Source organism: Lithobates pipiens, unplaced genomic scaffold, assembly GCF_037356315.1.
Source record: "Lithobates pipiens isolate NorthernLeopardFrog02 unplaced genomic scaffold, aLitPip1_a1.2 Scaffold_16, whole genome shotgun sequence".
In the NCBI taxonomy this organism is placed as follows: Eukaryota; Metazoa; Chordata; class Amphibia; order Anura; family Ranidae; genus Lithobates; species Lithobates pipiens.
The window spans coordinates 544,275,662-544,297,685 of NW_027507748.1; the positions used below are offsets into that span (position 1 = coordinate 544,275,662).

General features: G+C 41.9%; 1 long non-coding RNA gene across 1 annotated transcript in view; it reads left to right on the plus strand.

The window, feature by feature from the left end:
* The window catches only part of LOC143983545 (uncharacterized), a 112,195-nt gene that overhangs the window by 21,001 nt on the left and 69,170 nt on the right, over positions 1 to 22,024 (plus strand). Inside the window, exon 2 of the long non-coding RNA XR_013274620.1 lies at positions 1,715 to 1,805. This is a non-coding gene — a long non-coding RNA (uncharacterized LOC143983545). The remainder of the gene's footprint in view (positions 1 to 1,714; positions 1,806 to 22,024) is intronic.

Below are 22,024 nucleotides of genomic sequence, written 5' to 3' on the forward strand. Positions count from 1 at the left end.
CTGTATGTCACGGTGCTGCTGTCAGCGCTGTATGTCACGGAGCTGCTGTCAGCGCTGTATGTCACGGAGCTGCTGTCAGCGCTGTATGTCACGGAGCTGCTGTCAGCGCTGTATGTCACGGAGCTGCTGTCAGCGCTGTATGTCACGGAGCTGCTGTCAGCGCTGTATGTCACGGTGCTGCTGTCAGCGCTGTATGTCACGGAGCTGCTGTCAGCGCTGTATGTCACGGAGCTGCTGTCAGCGCTGTATGTCACGGAGCTGCTGTCAGCGCTGTATGTCACGGAGCTGCTGTCAGCGCTGTATGTCACGGAGCTGCTGTCAGCGCTGTATGTCACGGTGCTGATGTCAGTGCTCTGTATTACGGTGCTGCTGTCAGTGCTCTGTATCTCCTGCACCCTCTTGTTTGCCTACCCTGGTCCCTGACCTTCCCTCTCCTCCATTGCCTTCATTAGCTCCATAGTCCTGAATTGTCAGAACAATTTCCCAAATAAAAAAAAAATGCTTGTAGTTATCGATCCCAAATTCACCTCATACATGTATTATGCTATTGTCCAGGTGGTGGGACTACGTGCTACCCCCTAATAATTACCCCGTGGCCGCAAATTCGACCTAAAGGTTTGCGAAATTCGCCTCCCATTGAAGTCAATGGAGCCCGCGGCGAACGGTCGTTTTCGCGAACGTTTGTGCCCGTTCGCGTTTCGCGTTCGCGAAACGTCCCGTCGGAAGTTCGTCCATCACTAATGGCCAGCATTGGTATGAACACACAATCTGTCTCTACTCCCTGAAAGAACCAGGATTTGTGTGTTTACACACACAGATCCCGCCTCTCACTCTGTCATGAGCGATCGCAGGTGCCCGGCGCTCTCTCCTAGTGGCCAAAAGGCGAAGTGACCTAAGGTAATGTCGTTTCACCCAGCCGTTCCATTCTGCCTCAGTAAAACTGCAGCGGCTAGACGGCAAGCAGTTAATTTGCAGGGATTTATCTCACTGTCTGTGTGGCTATGGGACAGGAAGTAAGGTTATTCTCCTCAATGGGATAAAGATGGCAAAAAATAAATCTTGTGAGGGTTATACCCCTCCCCCCCACCCTATCCAAAATGAAAGAAAAAAAGTTTTGCCTATAGTTCTACTTTAATTTTCTAATAAAGATCAACAGGAGGTCCCATTTTGTGAGGAAATCTATTGCCCTGTACACACGATCGGATATTCTGACAACAAAATCCATCTGATTTTTTTTTCAAATGGATGTTGGCTCAAACTTATCTTGCATACACAGTCGCACAAAGTTGTCTGAATTTCCGAACGTCAAGAACATGGTGACGTACGACGAGCCAAGAAAATGGAAGTTCAATAGCCAGTACTGCTCTTCTACTAGATTCTGAGCATGCGTGGCACTTTGTGCATCGGAATTGTGTACACACGATCGGAATTTACATAAACGGATTTTGTTGTCAGAAAATTTGAGAGCCAGCTCTCAAATTTTGTGCGACGGAAATTCTGATGGAAACTGTCCGATGGAGCCTACACACGGTCGGAATTTCCGACAACCAGGTCCGATCGCACGTTTTCCATCAGAAAGTCCGACCGTGTATACAGGGCATATCTTGTTGACTTTTTTTTTTTTCAACACCAAATATTGATTCTACAGGGTTGGACTGACTTCCAAAACCAATTTTATACTGTCACCTAAAAAGTTGCTTTTGTTCTTTTGTAGCACAATATTCAGCAGAGATTACTACCACTTCCACTGGCTGATCTGGATGGCAACCAGTGCGATGATGTGGCTGGACAATATATTAAAATAGGTAAGTGCAACTTCTCAAAAGTTCTATTGTTTCTTGTATTACTATGAGCGATTACTATGAAAGATGATATTCCATAATTGTCATTTTATGTTGCCCTGTAAATCGACATGCAGTGTACACATTGTATCCTCTTTGCATATTCTTAAATCAATAAAAAAAAATGATTGATGGGAAAACAAAAAACAAAATCAACCAAACCTTTGATATATATGTACATTTTGTATATTTATAACGGTAAAACATGTATAATAGGGAATACTTATTTTAATTTTAGCTGCACTTAAAATAGTACATGGTCTACATTCTCCCCCCCCATTCCATATATTAAAAACGTATCTAGTAAGTCTAATAATTCCACCACACTGACTGCATTTTCCATGACGTATTTGTTAAAGCCCTATCAGTCTATACCTCATGGGTTTTTTTTTTTTTTTTTTTTTATCATTCCAGTTAAACGAAGCGGCTTCCTTTCCAAAAAAAAATATTTCCTGCACAGCAGAATCTTTTTTTTTTTTTTATTTTTTTTTTTTTTATGTTGATTTCATAACTGCAGCTTTGCTGCTCCAGACTAATGTACCTCACTGCCCCACTTAAAATGAAACTGTATTTTATTAATTAAATTGAATGTAATTATTGTATATTTTTTAAAACTGTAGCTGGGCATGTTGTTTTTTTTTTTTTTAATGTAACATCCACTATATATATATATATATATATATATATATATATATATATTATATAAACTTTTTTTTAACTGCCAGAGTTGAAAGGCCCCTCACAGTCCAGATAAACGCTGATGCAAATTTGGTTTCAGTTTTTGTATTGTATTACTGTTTTGCTTTTGTTTTGTTTTTTTCCCCCAGCATTGCAATATTATAGAATGACATAACGTTGTAAAGTGCTGTGCAAACTGTTGGTGCTATATAAATCCTGTATAGTAATAATAATAATAATGCGCTAGGCTTGTGCACCTGCTCTTTGTTCTTTCAGGGCTGTGCACACCGGGGCTTCCCCAGTCCTAAGGCACAATTCACACCTATGCAGTTTGCATATGCAGGCTACTTTCAGGCTGGCTTCGCGTCTATGCAGTTTTGATGCTTTTTGCATTTTGCAGATTTGCACTACAGTCAATTTAACATTGTTTTCTATGGAACACGTTCTGTAGTGAAAATCTGCAAAATGCAAAAAGCACTAAAAATGCATAGGTGTGAATCCAGCCTTTATCGCCTCTATCCCACGAATCGCTGTGCCGGTATGGCGGCCCCTTTAACAGCTATACAACGGGGGAGCTGATGCGGGTGGACAGCGGCCTCGATGTCCGCTGGCCACCCGTGATTGCTCCATAAAGAGCCAGAACGGGGATCTGCCAATGTAAACAAACAGATCCCCGTTCTGTCAGGGGAGTACAGAGTGATCGTCTGTTCCTAGTGATTAGGAACAGCGATCTCTGTACTCCCAGTCAGTCCCCCCCCCCCCCACAGTTAGAAACCTCGCTAGGGAACACTTAACGCCTTGATCGCCCCCTATTGTTAACCCCTTCCCTGCCAGTGTCATTTATACAGAAAGCAGTGATTTTTATTTATAATTTTTTTTTATAGCACTGATCACTGTATATAAATGTCACTGGTCTCAAAGTGTCAAATCTGTCCACCACAATTTTGCAGTCCTACTAAAAATCGCTGATCACCGCCATTTACTAGTTTATTATTTATTTTTTTTAATAATAAAAAAATGCCATAGATATATTCCCTATTTTGTAGATGCTATAACATTTGTGCAAACCAATCAATATGCACTTATTGCGATATTTAAAAAAAAAAAAAAAAAAAATGTAGAAGAATGCATATTGATTTTTTTATTTTTGGGGATATTTTATTAAAATATATATATATATATATATATATATATCTATCTATAAAAATTTCTTTCAAAATTGGCGTTTTGTTTATAGTGCAAAAAATAAAAACCCCAGAGGTGATCAAAAACATGTTTACTTGTTCAGAGTTAATGATTCAGGCTGGATATACAGATTTTCTTGTGCATGCAGTATGCATGGTAACAGACGTGTAGGTGTGACTAGGCCCACAGAGTTTCCCTTTTGTCTTTCACACTAAACTGCAGCGTTCAGCTGTCGACCAGCCTCATAAGAAAGAATTGGATATCCATGTGACATGTATTTTCATGCAGCAAAACACAAGAGTTTTGTTGCATTAAAATGGATAAGTATGTGTGTGTGTCTTCAATTTACTGAAGTCAGAGGATGACAGAGTGACAGTCAGACAATTAGCATTTTGAGAAGCAGGTCAGCACTGGCAGACCCCAATTTCTCAGTTTGTCAGGTATACGTAAAGTGAAAAAAGCCAGGAAGTGAAACTTTTCACACAGACAAATGCCAATGGCCAGGGTTCTCATGGAAATCAATGTGTTGCATACAAATGGACATGTACTGTGGAAAGGAATGAAGAGGGGTGAGGGAGTACAATGGGGAAAACAAACTAACAAGTACAGTAAAACCTTGGTTTGAGAGCGTTTTGCAAGACAAGCAAATCTTTTATTTTATTTTTCATAAATTTTGACTTGATATACAAGTAGCGTCAAGTCACAACTAATTATAAAAGAGAGGAGAGACGCCAAGTATGGCAATTTGGTTACAGTTAATGTAGGTACAACATTTAGCAACTCGCATCCTTCTAACTCCTCATCCTCCGCACCCCCATCAATGTCATCCCTTCCACACTGCGCTCCACGAGCGACTCAAGCCTCGCTTTCAAATTGCTCTACTGCAGGGTAGTCTTCCTGGTTGTGATTGCAGATTGACAACGGTGGTAGATGGCGGTGCGGAGGACGGTCTATGTGGACAGATGTAGCCCGGATGCCCGCATATTTAGATGTGCCTCTTTTTTAATTCTCAACCATGTGAGTTGCTAAATGTTGTAAATTCATTAAATGTAACCATATTGCTACACTTAGAGGCGCCTCTCTTCTCTTGTATACTCTGTAGCTCCTGCTGGATTTCGCTTCTAATCCCCTTGTGGAGGCTTCCATTTGTGGATGGACATTTTATGGTTACACAACCTATTGCATTGCTATAATCTTTTTATATGGACTATAAACTGAAGGACCTATGAATAAATGGTTGTTTCCATTATTTCTTATGGGGAAATTAGTTTTGATATAAAAGTGCTTTGGATTAGAAGCATGTTTCCGGGACGAATTATACTCGCAATCCCAAGGTTTTACTGCATCTGCAATTTACAATACTAAATAGGTGTGGGAAAGGAAGTCCAAGGAATCTAAATGGCTGTAATTAGGAGCAGTGCAGCAAGAACAATGAAGTATGAAAGTGTTTCCATGTGAAATAGCACTGTAAGGTTTGCCAAAAATCCAGAAATGGTTATATAGTGTATCCAGAAAGCATTCACAGAGCTTCACTTTTTCCACATTTTGTTATATTACAGCCTTATTCCAAAATGGATTAAATTCATTATTTTCCTTAAAATTCTACAAACCGTTCCCCATAATGACAACGTGGAAGAAGTTTGTTTGAAATCTTTGCAAAATTATTAAAAATTTAAAAGAAAAAACATCCCATGTACATAAGTATTTCACAGCCTTTGGCACCAATTGCAACCTCAAGTCTTTTTGAGTATTAGGCCTCATGCACACTGGACGTTATAAAAAAAAAAGCCAGTAATATTAGCTGTAGAGGTTTTTCAGCATTTTTACACTAGAGTTTTTTTTTTTTTTTAACAAAACTAAACTCCCATAAAAGCTTATGGCTCAAAAACACGGATAAATGCCGAATAGCTGCATTTTTCAGCGTTTTTTGTTGGTTTTTAAGCTGTTTTACAGCTGAAAAAACTCCTCTTAAAACCCACTAGTTCTAGGGGTTTTTTTCCAGCCAGAAAACGCCCCTGCCAAAAACTGCTGATAACATTCTGATTACTATTGCCAACAGCTTTAATTATTTTTTTTTTTTTCCTTGGTGACACACTGAGATTCCCTCACTTTGGAGGGATTTCCTCTCATTCCCTGTTTTGGCTACAGCACAGAAAGGCAAGGGTAATCTCAACAATGGAATACCTGAAAAATGTGGTGTGCATTTGTATTCAGCCCCCTTTACTCTGATACCCTTAACTAAAATCTAGTGGAACCAACTGCCTTCAGAAGTCACCTAAACAGTAAATGGAGGCCACCTGTGTGTAATTTAATCTTAGTATAAATACAGCTGTTCTGTGACGCCCTCAGAGGTTTGTTAGAGAACCTTCATGAACAAACAGTACCATGAAGGCCAAGGAACAGACCGGTTAGGGATAAAGTTGTGGAGAAGTTTAAAGCAGGGTTAGGTTTATATAATATATATATAAAATTATCCCACATCTCATGGAGCGCTGTTCAATCCATCATCCGAAATTGGAAAGAGTATGGCACAACTGCAAACCTACCAAAGATATGGTCATCCACCCAAACTGACAGGCCAGGCAAGGAGAGCATTAATCAGAGAAGCAGCCAAGAGGCCCATGGTAACTCTGGAGGAGCTGCAGAGATCCACAGCTCAGATGAGAGAATCTGTCCACAGGACAACTATTAGTTGTGCACTCCACAAATCTGGCCTTTACGGCAGAGTGGCAAGAAGAAAGCCATAAGAAGTTGCAGTTTGCAAGAAGCCATGTGGGATACACAGCAAAGATGTGGAAGATGGTGCTCTGGTCAGGAGAGACCAAAATTTAACTTTTTGGCCTAAAAGCAAAACACTATGTGTGGTGGAAAACTAACACTGCACATCACCCTGAACACACCATCCCCACTGTGAAAGATGGTGGTGGCACTATCAAGTTGTGGAGATGCCTTTTCCTCAGCAGGGACAGGGAAGCTGGTCAGAGTTGATGGGAAGATGGATGGAGCCAAATACAGGGCAATCCTAGAAGAAAACCAGTCAGTCTGCAAAAGACTTTAGATTGGGGCCTAGGTTTACCTTCCAGCAGGACAACGACCCTAAACACACAGCCAGCGCTACAATGGAATGGTTTAGATCAAAGCATATTCATGTATTAAAATGGCCCAGTCAAAGTCCAGACTTAAATCCAATTTAGAATCTGTGACAAGACTCAAATTGCTGTTCACAGAAGCTCTCCGTCCAATCTGACAGAGCTGACAATGGCAGAATGGGCAAAAAATTTCACTCTAGGTGTGCAAAGCTGTTAGAGACATACAAAAAGACTTGCAGCTGGAATTGCAGCAAAAGGTGGTTCTACAAAGAATTGACTTGGGGTGGGGGGGGGGCGGGGGGGGGGGGACTGAACACAAATGCACAACACACTTTCCAGATATTTGTTTGTACAAATTTGGAAAACCCTTTATCATTTCCCTTCCGCTTCACGGTTAGACCAACAGCAAGTGGCACATATCACATAAAATTCCAATAAAATACATTTTATGCTTTTGGTTTTAACATGACAAAGTGTGGAAAATTTCAAGGGGTATGAATACTTTTCAAGGCACTGTAAATATACCATAAATGTCAGCTTCGTAGAAGATTTACCATACATTTACTAAAAAATATTTTGCATGACTTTTAAATCTCATTTCCAGCATCCCCACTTGCTTCATGGTACCAGCCCTGCACACCAAGCATACAAGCTAGTGTCTTGCCATGATGATACCACCCTGTGTGCCCTTTGATGAGGTGCTCAAGTGGGATCTCCAAAAAATGGAGGGCCTTCTCATAAAGCACCAGTGCGCAATGTTAATGGTTTTACTCGATTATATATGCTGCAATGCCCCCCGTGACCTTCTGCAGAGAATAATTTTGCAACAAGATAGTATTATCCATTTATGGCTGTCAGTGACCATTTTTGTATTTAGAAAGCTAAGATGTTGTTCATCAAATATTTATTGAATCTATCCATAAGTTTATATATAGCCAACACTTTATTTTCACTGGTTCAGATAGAGTGAGGAAGCATTAAAATTGCTATCCTTTTATTGTTTGCTGCCTGTGTGCTCTTTGAAGGTTTTCCTTCACCTCCTGCCGGGGATACGCAACAGGAAGTAAGAGAGGAGAATTCCTCTTATAGACAATAGGCACCCACATTCCCCATTGAAAGGTTTCCCCACACCCATCGTTCTAGTGACAATTGTAAAACATTGGAATTACATCGTCTCTCTGGTCTCCAGGACAAATAGCGAGGGTAGATTTCTACAGATCTCATCATTCCTACTCTATCAACACTATACTAATGCCGCGTACACACGATCGGACATGGGATTTTTTTCCGACTGAAGTTGGCTCAAACTTGTCTTGCATACACACGGTCACACAATGTTGTCGGAAACTCAAAGTTCAATAGCCAGTGCAGCTCTTCTGCTTGATTCCGAGCATGCGTAGAACTTTGTGCGTCGGAATTGTGTACACACGATCGGAATTTCCTACAACAGATTTTGTTTTGTCGGAAAATTTGAGCTCCAGATCTCAAATTTTGTCCATCGGAAATTCCGATGGGAAAATGTCCGATGGAGCCTACACACAGTCAGAATTTCTGACAAAAAAGCTCCCATCAAACGCTTTCCGTTGGAAAATCTGACTGTGTGTATGCGGCGATACACTTTAACACAAATAAGAGGATGTCCCTACTGCCTTTGCTTACTAGGGGGGTGCTGATGACTTTATGCTTTTTTTTTTTTTTTTTTTTTTTTCTCCAAAGGTGTTTTTACTTTTAGTTTACATGTAGGGAACAAACATGCTCAACCGAGCCAGGACATACATTTAAGAAAGGAAAATAGAAAATGGTCAGGGTAACGCAGTACCCAAAACCAGGATGGACTTTCAGTGTTCGCTGTGCTTTTACTAAGGGATAAATGGCATGTCATGAAGTAATCGTGGAATTCCTGACAGCAAATATGCAAGCATGTAGTCTAGAAACCTAATTTCAGCCTTACTCACTTTTTATTTTAATACGTGTTACATTGCGGAGGCCATATTTTACAGAAAACCAAGTCATTCCCTCAAAAATGCCTAAAGGTTTTGTTAATCCCTCGCAATAATTAAACTACTTTCATGGAATGGATACACATTCTGGCAAAGTCACTAATAAATAATAGCAGGTCAGCAGACTGCAAAACACACCAGGCCAATTTTCCTTCCAAGCATGCAGAGAAAATGTAAACATTCGAAAGAGGTCAAATACCTGACAGCTCTGCGTAACAGCTTCCTGATCCTGCTACACCTTTACCCTCTCCATTAATATCATGAAAATCCTCCATTCACTAGAAACATTCAGTGTGTTGCAAAGGAAAACTTTCTGTAACCAGAGCACTCTTTAGTAGGCCGCTCTTTACGCATGAGGTCCCGTGTTCTTTATACATGTTGAAGTGATGTATAGTTCAGATCAGTGAAATCCTTTTTTTTTTTTATTTTTTTTTATTTATTTTTTTTTTTTTTTTTGCTGTCCTTCACTGCTAATTTTCCCTTATTTTTGCACGCACACACACATTATTTATATAACCAACGCTGTATCCTGGCCTAGGCCGACAAGGCCCAGGCCTAGGGGAGCATGGAAAGAGTCCCCGCTGGCTTGCACTACACTGTTAGTGTAGCACCAGTCTTATGGGATGGACTGGGCTGAGAGACAAATCAGTCTAGTACCCCCATAAAGCAGCCGCACTGCTTCTAGTATGCGGGCGGCTGTCATTTTGCAACTGTGGAGGAGGGGGCGCCGCTTCTAATTTTGACTGTCCTATCATCCTGGACCACACACCTTCCTCACTGTGCTATGTTTTGTACTGCACCATTGACATGGTTATATCTTCTTAGTCCTCTCCATAAAATTATCAGAAATTTGTGCTTAAAGTAGAACTATAGGCAAGACTTTTTTTTTTTTTTTTTTTTTATTTTTTTTTTTTTTTTTCTTCACTTTGGATAGAGTAAAGGAGGGTTATAACCCCTGTCAGTTTATTTTTTACCATCCCTGTCCAATTGCAGAGATTTCCCTTCACTTCCTGCCCCATAGTCAAACAGGAAGTGAGACAAAATCTATGCAAATTAAGGGAATCCCTTGCCCCCCTCCTCAGAACTAGTGTCCCCACTCGAAAATTTCAGGGCGGGACTTAAACGGCAAGGGGTGTGGCCATGACGGGAAGGGGTGTGTCGTATTTAAATTAGGGGGAGCACGAGTTTAGTCAGGCCTAGGGCAGCACAAAACCTAAATACACTACTGTATATAGCCAGACCAAAACTGTGCGCAAAGGCTTAGTAAGCGTTCACAAGTGAACATATATCTTGGGGACATATTTATTAAGCATTCACTGGTATATAACCAGTGCATTCAGCATTCACATTTACATAGCTCCCAACTGTCCCTGACTTAGAGCAATGTCCCTCTGTCCCTCTTCCCCCACTCATGTGCCCCTCATTTTGGTCTGATCCATATAGTTGTAAATAAAATGCACTTTTTATCTTTCAAAAAGTGTTTACCAGTGCTAAACCTTTCATCCAATTTCTAAATTGCTGCATTTGTACATTTTAAAAGTGAATATAGAGGAATAGTGGTGGTAAAAAAAAGCCCTTGTAGATTCAATTAACCATTTTTTTTTTTTTTTGGTTAATTCTCCTTTAAGGGGGCGTGTCCTATGCCTACATTCGTTTTGTTAGTAGGTGTCCCTCATTCCCATCTCACAATGTTGGGAGGTAAGCATTTACAGTAAGCTGTAAAAACAGTCTGGTGTGCCAGACTAGTACTGGCTGGGCGGTGGCGGGTAATGAGCATTCTTTAAGATTTGAATTTAACTGGATGATTGACGCTTTCACTGAGAACAGGCAGAGGATGTCTGAAGAGGTACAATAGTACACAGTTCACACAGAGTGCTCAATTTCCAATATGATCGTAACTAGCTGGACTAGGCGATAATAATCTTATGTCTGTGAGCTCCCTGATGATTCTGGCTTCACTATTTGAGTCACTTGCCCTAAACAATCATGCAAAATAGGAGTGCAGAATTTACAGACTTCACTGGCTGCATACTTGTATGGCTACCCACTAAGTTTTGAAGCCATGATCAGGATGGCTGCCCCCATACCTGCACCACCAAATACAAACCAGTAACACCAGTTCCATCAGTTCCCACATTTCTATCCACAAGGATTGTTGCAATCACAGTAACGTTTTCACCCCATTCATGTGATTGATTTATTTATTTATTTATTTTTTTTGACAACCCCAGTCGCAGTCTCGGTATACTTGAAAACCCCAGATTTTCAAGAAAGTAAAGCCTGGCGCACACAATGAGATTTGACGAATGGTAGTTTGTGGTATGTGTGTTTTTTTTTTTTTTTTTTTTTTTTTTTTTTTGCATGCTAGTCTCCATATTGAAAATTAAGACGTTCCGTTTGAAGATTCTCGTATGACAGAATAAAAATTTGTTTTGTTTGTCCCTTTTGGATAATTTCAGACAAAAGCAGTGTACTAACGATCACATTATCGCAGGATTGCTTTGAAATCTGTGTTTTGTTTTTGTTTTGTTTTTTGCTGGTCGTGTGTATGGACCTTTAAAGTGGTTGTAAACCCAAGAAAAAACCTGCAAGACAAAGGCATAATGAGCTAGTATGCATATCCCGGTTCTCTCAGGGGAGAAGAGACTGATCGTGTTTTCTCGCGCTCGCTCTCTCGCTTATTAAGTAAAAGATATTGTGGGTTATTTACTAAAGGCAAATCCACTTTGCACTGCAAGTGCACTTGACAGCGCAGTCACTTTAGATCTGACATGCAAGAATAAAAAAAAAAAAAAAAACAGCATTTTAGCTTGCACATGGTTGGATGATAAAATCAGCAGAGCTTCCCTTCATTTCAGATCTACAGCGACTGCACTTGCAGTGCAAAGTGGATTTGCCTTTAGTAAATCAACCCCATTGTTTTTTTTTTTATTTTTTTTTTTAATTGTCACTTTTCTTTTGTTTATATCGCAAACAATAAAAAAACGCAGAAACAATCAAATACCACCTAAAGAAAGTTCTATTTGTATGGAAGAAAAGGACATCAATTTTGTTTGGGTACGACATTGTATGAATTGTCAGTTAAAGCGACGCAGTGCCGATTCGCAAAAAAAATGGCCTGGTCATTGAGTAGCCAAATCCTCCGGGGCTGAAGTGGTTAAATGTGATTTGTGACGTGTGTATGGCCCATCGGACTTTTTACGTTAAATTCTGACGGACCTAGAAATAGAACATGTTTTAAATATTTCCGACGTAACCAATTCCTATTGGGGAAAACCGCTCGTCTGTATGATGTTCCGACGGACCAAAAACGATGCATGCTCTGAAGCAAGTATGAGACAGAAGCTACTGGCTATTGAACGTCCTTTTTCTAGTCCCGTCGTACGCGCTGTACATCACCGCGTTCTTGACGATTGGACTTTGGTGTGATCGTGTGTACGCAAGATAGTTTCTGTGGAATTCCGTTGGAACTCCATCCAAAAAACCTTCCGAGTTTATTCCGACGGGAAAACCGGTTGTGTGTACATAAGAGGGCATAAGGGGACCCCCACGCACTATATTTAAAGGAATCTTTCATTTTTATTGTTGCGCTTTAAGTATCATTAAAATCACTGCTTCTGTAAAAACAATTGTTTTTAAAAACATTTTTGCATTGGTACATGTCCCCCAGGGCAGTAGCCAGATCCCCATACCTCTTTTATGGCCAATTACTTGCATTTAAGCCTTCAAAATTAGCACTTTTGATTTTTCCTGTTTGGCTCCCATAGACTTCAATGGGGTTCACCGTTTGGGTTAAAACTTTTCCCAGTTCGGGAGTTCTGCTGCAAACCGAACGGGGGTGTTTGGCCCATCTCTAATCCTGAATGATCTCAGAAGCATGTGAAACTCATTTACTCAACACAAACACCTTAGCATTTAAATAATTCTGAAATTGTTTTGTTGCCCTTAGAAGTGCAATTTGTGCAAAACTACTCTTCCTCCTGTAACCCACTTGGAATACTGGATGGAATACAGATTCAATTACAATAGATTTTTCGACCGGACTCGAGTCCGTCGGAAAGATTTGAAACATGTTTTATTTCTAGGTCCGTTGGACTTTTGGGGAAAAAAAGTCCACTGGAGCCCACACGCGATTGTAATATCCAACGGATTCATTCCATGTGATCTAGTCCGTCAAAGTCTGGTAGTGTGTATGCGACATTAGACCTATCTTGCTGCCTCTCTGGATCTTCAGAAGGCTCCCAATTTGCCCTCTGAAGAGACAGGTAAGATATTGACACAAATGATACTCTGTGCGGGAATGCGCCTGCGGGCCCTCCAAAGGTTTTTATTTTCATTCCCACAGACAGACATTTCCTTGTTTACTGTATGCTCGTTGTTTTGAGGGAGACATGACAAGAAAGCTGCTCTAAATACTTAGAGACAGAAACCATAACTACAAAGTTGTCTTGATAAATTTACAGATTGCATACAAATTTCAAGACTGAACATAACTGAGATTCAATCTTGAAGAGAGACATTGCCTACACAAACTCTAGGCTTTCCAAATGAATACTATGGCACAGTATACCCAAAAAGATCAAATATGCAGACTCGAATGTCTACTCGCCAGAGGCGGCTGGTGCTCAAAATTTTTGTGGGGGTGCAAACTAACTGAAAAATACTGAAACAAAAACATCAATTGCAGCCAACTGTGCCCATCGAATCCAGCCAACTGTGCCCCATCAATTGCAGCCTCTGTGCCCATAATATGCAGCCAACTGTGCCCCATCAATTGCAGCCACTGTGCCCCACAGATGCAGCCAACTGCGCCCATCAACTGTAGCCTCTGTGCCCATAATATGCAGTCACTATGCCCAGAAAATGCAGCTAACTGTGCCCCATCAATTGCAGCCTCTGTGCCAATAATATGCAGTCACTGTGCCCTGCCCGCCTGCTGTCTGCCTGGGACTTACTCCATCGTGGTGACGGGTCAGGTGGCGAGCTGTGGGACAGGTAGCGTGCCGATGGCCCCTATGTCCTCCATGTGTGTCTTCTTCCTGTTCTGTTAGGTGGCCAATGGGATCGCCTCTGCTTTCAGCCAATCAGGTGACCGTGCGCACTTAATGGACGTTTTTAAAAACGCACCCTGTAAGGCAAAGGGCATAATGAGCTAGTATGCATAGCATACTAGCTCATTATGAATAACTTACCTGAGAACGAAGCCCCCGAAGCGGTCCTCCATCTTCCTCTTCGCCGCTGCCATGTATCTCGGGGGCGACTTCCGGGTCTTGCGGCTCCGGAGCCGCGATGACGTCACTCCCGCGCATGCGCACGGGAGCCGACACTCGCGGCATATCGCCGCGATCTGCGGCCTGCCCAGTGCGCCTGCGCGGCACTGTCTACGGCGCCTGCGCCGTAGACAGCGGTGGCTGTCTTCGGGTAAATATCTCCTAAACCGTATAGGTTTAGGAGGTATTTCCTGGACCTACAGGTAAGCCTTAATCTAGGCTTACCTGTAGGTCAAAGTTGGATGTAAGGGTTTACAACCACTTTAAGCCAGACCAGCACTCTGTGCTCAGACTCTAGAGCACAGCTGATTCAACATACAGTAAGTGTTTTTTTTTTTTGTTTTTTTTCTCACTGGGCAATGTTTAATAATAGAAAATATTGTCTAACTGTAAGGCCCCTTTCACACAGGATGGATCCGTAATGATGCGCCCTGTGATGATCCGCTTACTCAGCGGGAATCGCTCTATTTATCCCCGTTGAGCCGGTGGATGACAGGACGGTCCCTGCACACTGTGTGCAGGGACCGCCCTGTCAGATCTCTGCTCTCCTCTACGGGGGATTGGATGAACACGGACCGTCTGTCCGTGTTCATCCGATCTGCTCTGCAGACAGATAAAAAAATAGGATTTTCCTCCGTCTGCAGAATCGGACCATAGTGGAGATGGACAATGTTGGGTGTCAGTGGATGTCCCATAGGGATGCATGTATGTCTGTATTTCATCCGCAAAAGGATGGAAAGGGGCCTAAGGGCTCATTCATACGGGCAATGTTCTGTTTAGCATTGTATGCTATGGGTCCATTCACACTGGTCCACATTGGTCCATAGCAATTAGCTATGTACACCAAAACTAGAAAAAAATGTACTGATTTGGACTATGTTTTATGTTCACATGTAAACATTTTTGTGCTAAAGTTAACATGTGTACAGTGCCGAAAGACCCTGCACCACTACCGCCGCTGCCTAATAAATTCAGGGTTAACAACAGTGCGTAGGCAGCAGCGCAGGCGCAGAATGACTTTGGACTTGACTATTCATTAAAAGGAAATTTATAGTCACAACATATACTTTCAATTTACAACATCAGCATTGTAATAGCATCACAACCAATTGTTTTTGACAATCTCATATAAGCTTACTTGAAAAATCTCCTATCATGTAGTGAGTACTACCTGTTTGCTGGCCATTCTTTTCACATCTACCTAGATTCCCTGCATGCTTGCAGCTTTTCCTCTGCTGTTTACGTTCAATTTCTAAATACTACATTTCCCATGTTACCTTGCTGACTGCAAGCTGTGATTCCTGTACTGACTCCTCCTACTTAAACTTCTCTCAGCACTTTTGTAGTTCAGTAGGCAGGCTCTGTGAAATGTGTAACACAGCAGTGCCTACTCACAAGGCGTAGTGACTACGTGTCACAAGATTCAAGGAAGTAAATCTGTAGGGATCTTCACAAAGTAAGTTTACAAATTTTAGAGGTTGTAACCCTAAAAAAAAAAAAAAAAAAAAAAAACACTTAAGCCCCGGACCTATTTGCAGCCAAAGGACCAGGCCCCTTTTTGCGATTCGGCACTGCGTCGCTTTAACTGACAACTGCGCGGTCGTGCGACGTGGCTCCCAAACAAAATTGGCGACCTTTTTTCCCCACAAATACAGCTTTCTTTTGGTGGTATTTGATCACCTCTGTGGTTTTTTATTTTTTGCGCTATAAACAAAAATAGAGCAACAATTTTGAAAAAAATTCAATATTTTTTTACTTTTTGCTATAATAAATATCCCCCAAAAATATATAAAAAACATTTTTTTTTTTTTCCTCAGTTTAGGCCGACACGTATTCTTCTACATATTTTTGGTAAAAAAAAATTGCAATTAGCGATTGATTGGTTTGCGCAAAAGTTATAGCGTTTACAAAATAGGGGATCGTTTTATAGCATTTTTATTAATAATATATATATTTTTTTTTTTTAACTAGTCATGGCGGCGATCAGCTTTTTTTTTTTTTTTTTTTTTTTTTTTTTTTTTTTTTTTTTTTTATTGTGACTGTAACATTATGGCAGACACATCGGACATTTTTGACACATTTTTGGGACCATTGTCATATATACAGCAATCAGTGCTATTTAAATGCACTGATTCCTTTGTAAATGACAGTGAAGGAGTTAACCACTAGGGTGCAGTGTAGGGGTTGTGTTTTTTTTCGTATTGTAGGGGGGCGTGGCCTGGCATGTGATGTCACTGATCATCTTTCCCTATAAAAGGGAACAGACGATCGGTGACAGCCACACTAGGAAGCACGGGGAGAGGTTTGTTTACACAGACCTCTCCTCGTTCTTCAGCTCTGTGACCCGATCACGGGACACCGGTGGTGATCGGGTCCACTGGTCCCACGGTCACGGAGCTTCCGACCCACGGCTGGGCACTTAAAGAGCCACGTACAGGTACGTGATTGTGTCCAGCCATGCCATTCTGCCGACATATATCGGCGTGAGGCGGTCCTTAAGTGGTTAAAACATGTCAAACTGCATAGTGCTTGTACGGTGTCATTTTTCCCTTTCGTACGCTGTAAAAAAAACTGGTTGATCCTGCTTGTTCCTGTGTCCCCCCTATGTATGCTGACCACAGTAATCATGGCTACTGAACCATGATAACTTGGTCAGGTTACATGCCTCCAACAGCCCGCAGTCTCCCTCCATCCCTGTGTGTGAGGCGCCCCTCCTGCAGCTATTCCGCATGGCTGTAAAGTTAATGTTCTCAATTACTGGCAGCCCCTCTGTTATAACAAGATCTACAACTCGATGTTTTTTTTTTTTTTTTTTTTTTTCTTTTAACTCTAATCCTAAACACCTTAATCCACATTGTGATGTGCGGTCATGTCAGTGGCGGCCTGTCCATTATCTATGTCCCCCCTCCAATCCATGGGCTTGGCCCCTATCTCCATGCAGGGCCCCGGACACATGCATTTCAATGTGTTTTTTTTTTTCCTGAAGCACGTGATTAGAGCCGGAGGCTTTAATTGGCTTCAAAAAGGATGAGCCCATCCACTTGTGTGACATTACCAAATTAATATTCGCTAATGTCTTCCTACTTCTCCTTTCGGCCAATCAAGAAGCAGGTGCTGAGTAGGGATGGGCAGAATGGACCCCTGTTTGGTTCACACCAGAACTTTCGAACACCGCAAAAGTTTGGACCTGAATAACGAACCCCATTAAAGCCAATGGGACCCGAACTTCAAAATCAAAAGTGCCTATTTTGAAAGCTTATATGCAAGTAATTTGGCATGCAATGGTTATAGAGGTCCGTCTTCTGCCCTGGGGGAAGTGTACCAATTAAAAAAAAAAGTTTGAAAAACATCATTTTTAAATGAGCAGTGATTTTTTTATTTTATTTTTCAACAACAAAAATGACATTTTCCCTGCAAGCTGCTTTTTTTTTTTATTTTTTTTTTTTTTTGCTCAGCAACAGCTGGGGAGCCAGTGTTTATGATGAGGCCACAATGTAGTGCACTGGGAACAAGATTAGAGCTTTTTTTTGGATACATTCTGGTGTCCCTTAACGGTTGCGCAAAAATTGGTCTTTGGGTGATGGCTCCTTCCCACCCTAACCCTATAGATGTACTCCTGATGAAAGCAAGAATTGGCCTTGCTGTAAAAAATTGTAATGCTATGCACCTGTCAAACAGGAGCAGAAAAATTGGTCTTTGGGTGTTAATTGTACCCATGAAACCTATACCAAAAACATTCTTCCAGATTAAATGATTGAACACTCTCAAAGCTAGGTAGTCTCGAAGTCCTGCAGAGATTCCACATCCAAAAAAGACTTAATCAGTCACATCGGCATCAGGGGCTTCATAGCTGGTAATACAGGACTGATTCATTTTTATAAAAGTCAAACGGTCCACGGAGTCTGTGGAAAGACACGTTCTATGATCAGTAAGAAAACCTCCTGCAGCACTGAATGCCCGTTCTGAAAGCACGCTGGATGCAGGGCAGCCCAAGAACTCAATGGCATACTGGGCAAGTTCTGGCCAGTGGTCTATTCTCATGACCCAGTAAGTTAGTGGATTGTCATCTGGAAAGCTCTCCATCTCTATTTTGGCCCGGAGGTAATCGTCCACCATGTGATGCAGGACGCTGACGATGGGATGTGGACGCTGACAGCCCTGGGCAGCAAGGACTAAAAAAATTCCAAAATGCCTCACTTAGGCGGACACCTTCTCCAACGCTCCTCTCTTGAACAGAACACTCAAAACAACGTTTTCCACCATAATGTAACCTACTAGAGTCAGGAAAAAAACATTAAATAAAATCCTCTTTAATGTTCCCTCAGGAGATTTTATCTTCTGCACTCTCTGTGGGGATGAGTTGTGAGACCTTCCCCTTAAAGCAGTGGGTTGCCAACCAGTACTCATCCTTTGCCTTTATGTCACGTATTCTTGGGTCCTTTTGCAGGCTTTGAAGCATGAGGTTGCCCACGCGCCTCAAATTTTCTGAGGCTTGAGAAGTGGACTCCTAGGGGTCATTCAGGGTGACAGTATCTGGAACTTCTTCCTCCCAGCCATGTACTACTCCTAAGGGTCCTGGGGTTGGAAAGCCATCGCTTACAGATTGACGCATTGTCTTAATCTTCTTTGAAGCCCATGAAAATACCAGAATCCTCATACTCTTCCCCTCTCTCCTCCTGTGTGTTCTGTGACATATGAATGATGGTGTCTGGATAAATTGGGCTTTGAGAGGAAAGGAAGTCCTCCTCTTCCTCCTGCTGCTCTGCCTCTAGTGCCCTGTCCATAATGCCACACAGAGTCTACTCCAGCAGGAGCACAACAGGGATTGTCACTGATGCATGCACTGTCACTGCTCACCATCCTTGTGGCATCCTCAAATAGTGACAGTACAATGCATGCATCCTTAATGATCAGCCATTGGTGTGTGGGGAAAAAAGCCAAGGCGGTCTGAGCCTGTCGTCATGCCATACTGGCACCGGTACTCACTGATGGCCCTCTGCTGCATGTATAGCTGCTACAGCATTCCCAAAGTTGAGTTCCACCTGGTGGGGATGTCACAAATCAGGCGGTTTACAGGCAGGTCGAATTCCCGCTGAATTTCAGCCAACCGAGCACTGGCTGTGTATGACCGCCTGAAATGGCTACAGACTCTTCTGGCCTGTTTTAGTACATCTTGCAACCCTGGGGACGTACTAGGGAAACGCTGTTTCTAAATTGAGTGGTTTGAGCCATTATCGGACACCACCATTCCTGGCTACAGCTGTTGTGGTGTAAACCACCTCAGGGCCTGTCCCTGCAGAGGTGCAAGAATCTCTGCTTCAGTGTGGTTCCTGTCCCCTAAACACACCAGCTGAAGCACAGCATGGCACCTTTTAGCCTCAGTCTGGTAATAGGCCTTTAAACACTTAGGGGGTACCTGATGTTCATAGGACAATTCTGCAGAGGAGGACATGGAGGTAGCGGAGGAGGAGGGGGCAGAGCTCACAGGTCTGGCATCACCACCAGCTGTATGGAGACGTGGGGGCACAACAAGCTGCAGCACCAAACCCTGTCCTGCATCCTTTCGAGTTGCAAACAGTTTTACTCAGTGTGCTGTGAACTAAATATATTGTCCCTGCCCATGCTTGCTGGACCACATGCCAACAGTAAGGTGGATTTTTACAGCTGACTGCCTTGCCCAACGATGCCAGAACATTCCCTTCCATGTGATGGTAGAGAGATGGAACGACCTTATGTGAAAAGTAGTAGCGACCGGGAACCTGCCATTGTTGTACAGCAAATTGTGAGGGGTCTTAGGACTTGGAGTGGATCGAGAGCTGCACGTACGGGGGGCCACCAGCCGCCACCCAGCTGACATCAGAGAGAGATCTCAGCTCCTCCCACTATAGCCCTTAGGTTTGGGAAAGAGAGCAGCAGGCGGTGATGTGGATTGACGTATTTAGGATTAGAATAAAAAAAAAAAAAAAAAAAACATATATATACTGAGTTGTATATCTTGTTATAACAGAGGGGCTGCCAGTAAATTAGAGCACTGACTTTAACCTCTTTAAGATTGTACATAGTAAATGGGGTAGGCTAGAAAAAAATGTAATTCAATGTGGAAATTTTTAAGTTTTTGACCAGATATACCTTAAATTAAAACCCAAAATCTGTGTATTTTATCATGGTAACTAAAGTCTTAATTATATTTCCTGCTGCATCACCCTGCTATCTTTCTGAGTAATGAAGAAATTGGAGGGTTTCTATGGGCCACATAAATAATAAAGGATGTGCACAAAGCTGGATATGTGGACCAGACAGATAAGTGCTGTTAATTAACACCAACCCAATCCTTAGATTAAGTTCATGTAGCACTGGGCTTCTATTTTATTAACGGATCAGGTACTGCTGTCAAAAATGAAACTCCTGGCAAATAATTATAAAAAAATGCATTTCGATGCTTTTTTTTACAGATTGGAAAAAAAAAAATGTATATTTACATAGAACTAATAAGTTCTTGAATGTGCCTTGAGAACAGCCTCCTGTAATCTCCTCCTACACAGCAGCACTTTTAGCAAATCAAGTTTTACTGCTCACCACAATGCTTATCAGCTTAAAACACTACAAGTACACACTATCTTTTTTTTTTTTAATTTTTTTTTTTTTTTTTTCCTTGAACCCAGCAGGCTGAATAAAAAAAGAAAAAAAATCTGAGAAGCTTGAGAGGAGCTGCTGTACTAACTATCTGTTAGTACAGCAATTCCCCACCCCCTATGTAAAGGGCTTAAAGTTAGCAACATAGAACAATGATTGTACAATCTCCTCTGAAGTTATCAGTGACTTTATAATGTTATAGTTTGTAGGCCTAACTGAATATAAATTGAATGGTTCGTTTACGCAGGCCCATATGTTACATAGTTGTTGGTAAATCAAAATGATATTGTATAGGGATTGCACAATCATATTGTAACGTATGTGGGCAACCTGTGGGTGGTCCTGTTGGCATCCCACATTGTTGGTTTCTTTTATTGAAGGAGCTAGCCTGAACATACTTTGCCAAACAGCGCTGGAATCAAATTAGATGCAAGCACTGTTCAAGTATTTAGCACCTCCAGGAGCAGCAGTTTACAAATACAATAGCCAACAGCAGACATTCTTCTATCCACACTGCTCAGAATGGATGTGGAATCAATGGAGCATAACATGCACCCGCTGGTGTGAATAGATCCTAATTTAGAAAGAAAACCTAATCTCTGATGCAATGGGCACTTTCTGTATTGCTATTCATTTACTCACCTTCAACTTTTTCTGTAATGTTGAAGATGTTTCACCTCTTATCCAAGTGGCTTCCTCAGCTCTTACCACTTGGATGATTGGTGACATGTCCTAAAAGTACAGAACAAATCAAGTTGAATGTGACTAACTGCTAACAACAATACCATGACTTGGACACGTGAGAATGTTCACACACAACTTCCCCTATGAGAACGAATAGCCTAGCCTAGGAGACACGAAGCAGCGGCGGCCATCTTTTTTCTGGTGAATTGCCCAACAAGCCCTGCTGCTACCATTTGACTTTTAAACAATAAAATACAGAATTGCACTATGTTTCTCTTCTCATCTGATTTCCCCACTTGACATGTGGTTCCACTGCAGATAACTAGTGATGGTATAACAACCAAAAAAAGAAAAAGCCTGATTGACTTGTCTGAGAGTAGGCCAGGGTTGCCCCCTGTCCAGGATTCACCTGGACAGTTCGGGTTTTGAACCATGTGTCTGGGTTTCAGACTGCCTGAAACCCAGTCACATTATTCAGACTGGACTATGGCTTCCCAGCAGGGTTTCTGGCTGCAGTTTTCTAATCTGAGAGTGTCTGTTACACTCTCTTTCACACTGCCCAAAGCCAGCACTAACAATCCCCCCCCCCCCCCAACACACACAGACGGGAGAGGAGAGAGGGCTCAATCTGCACCTCTTACTTC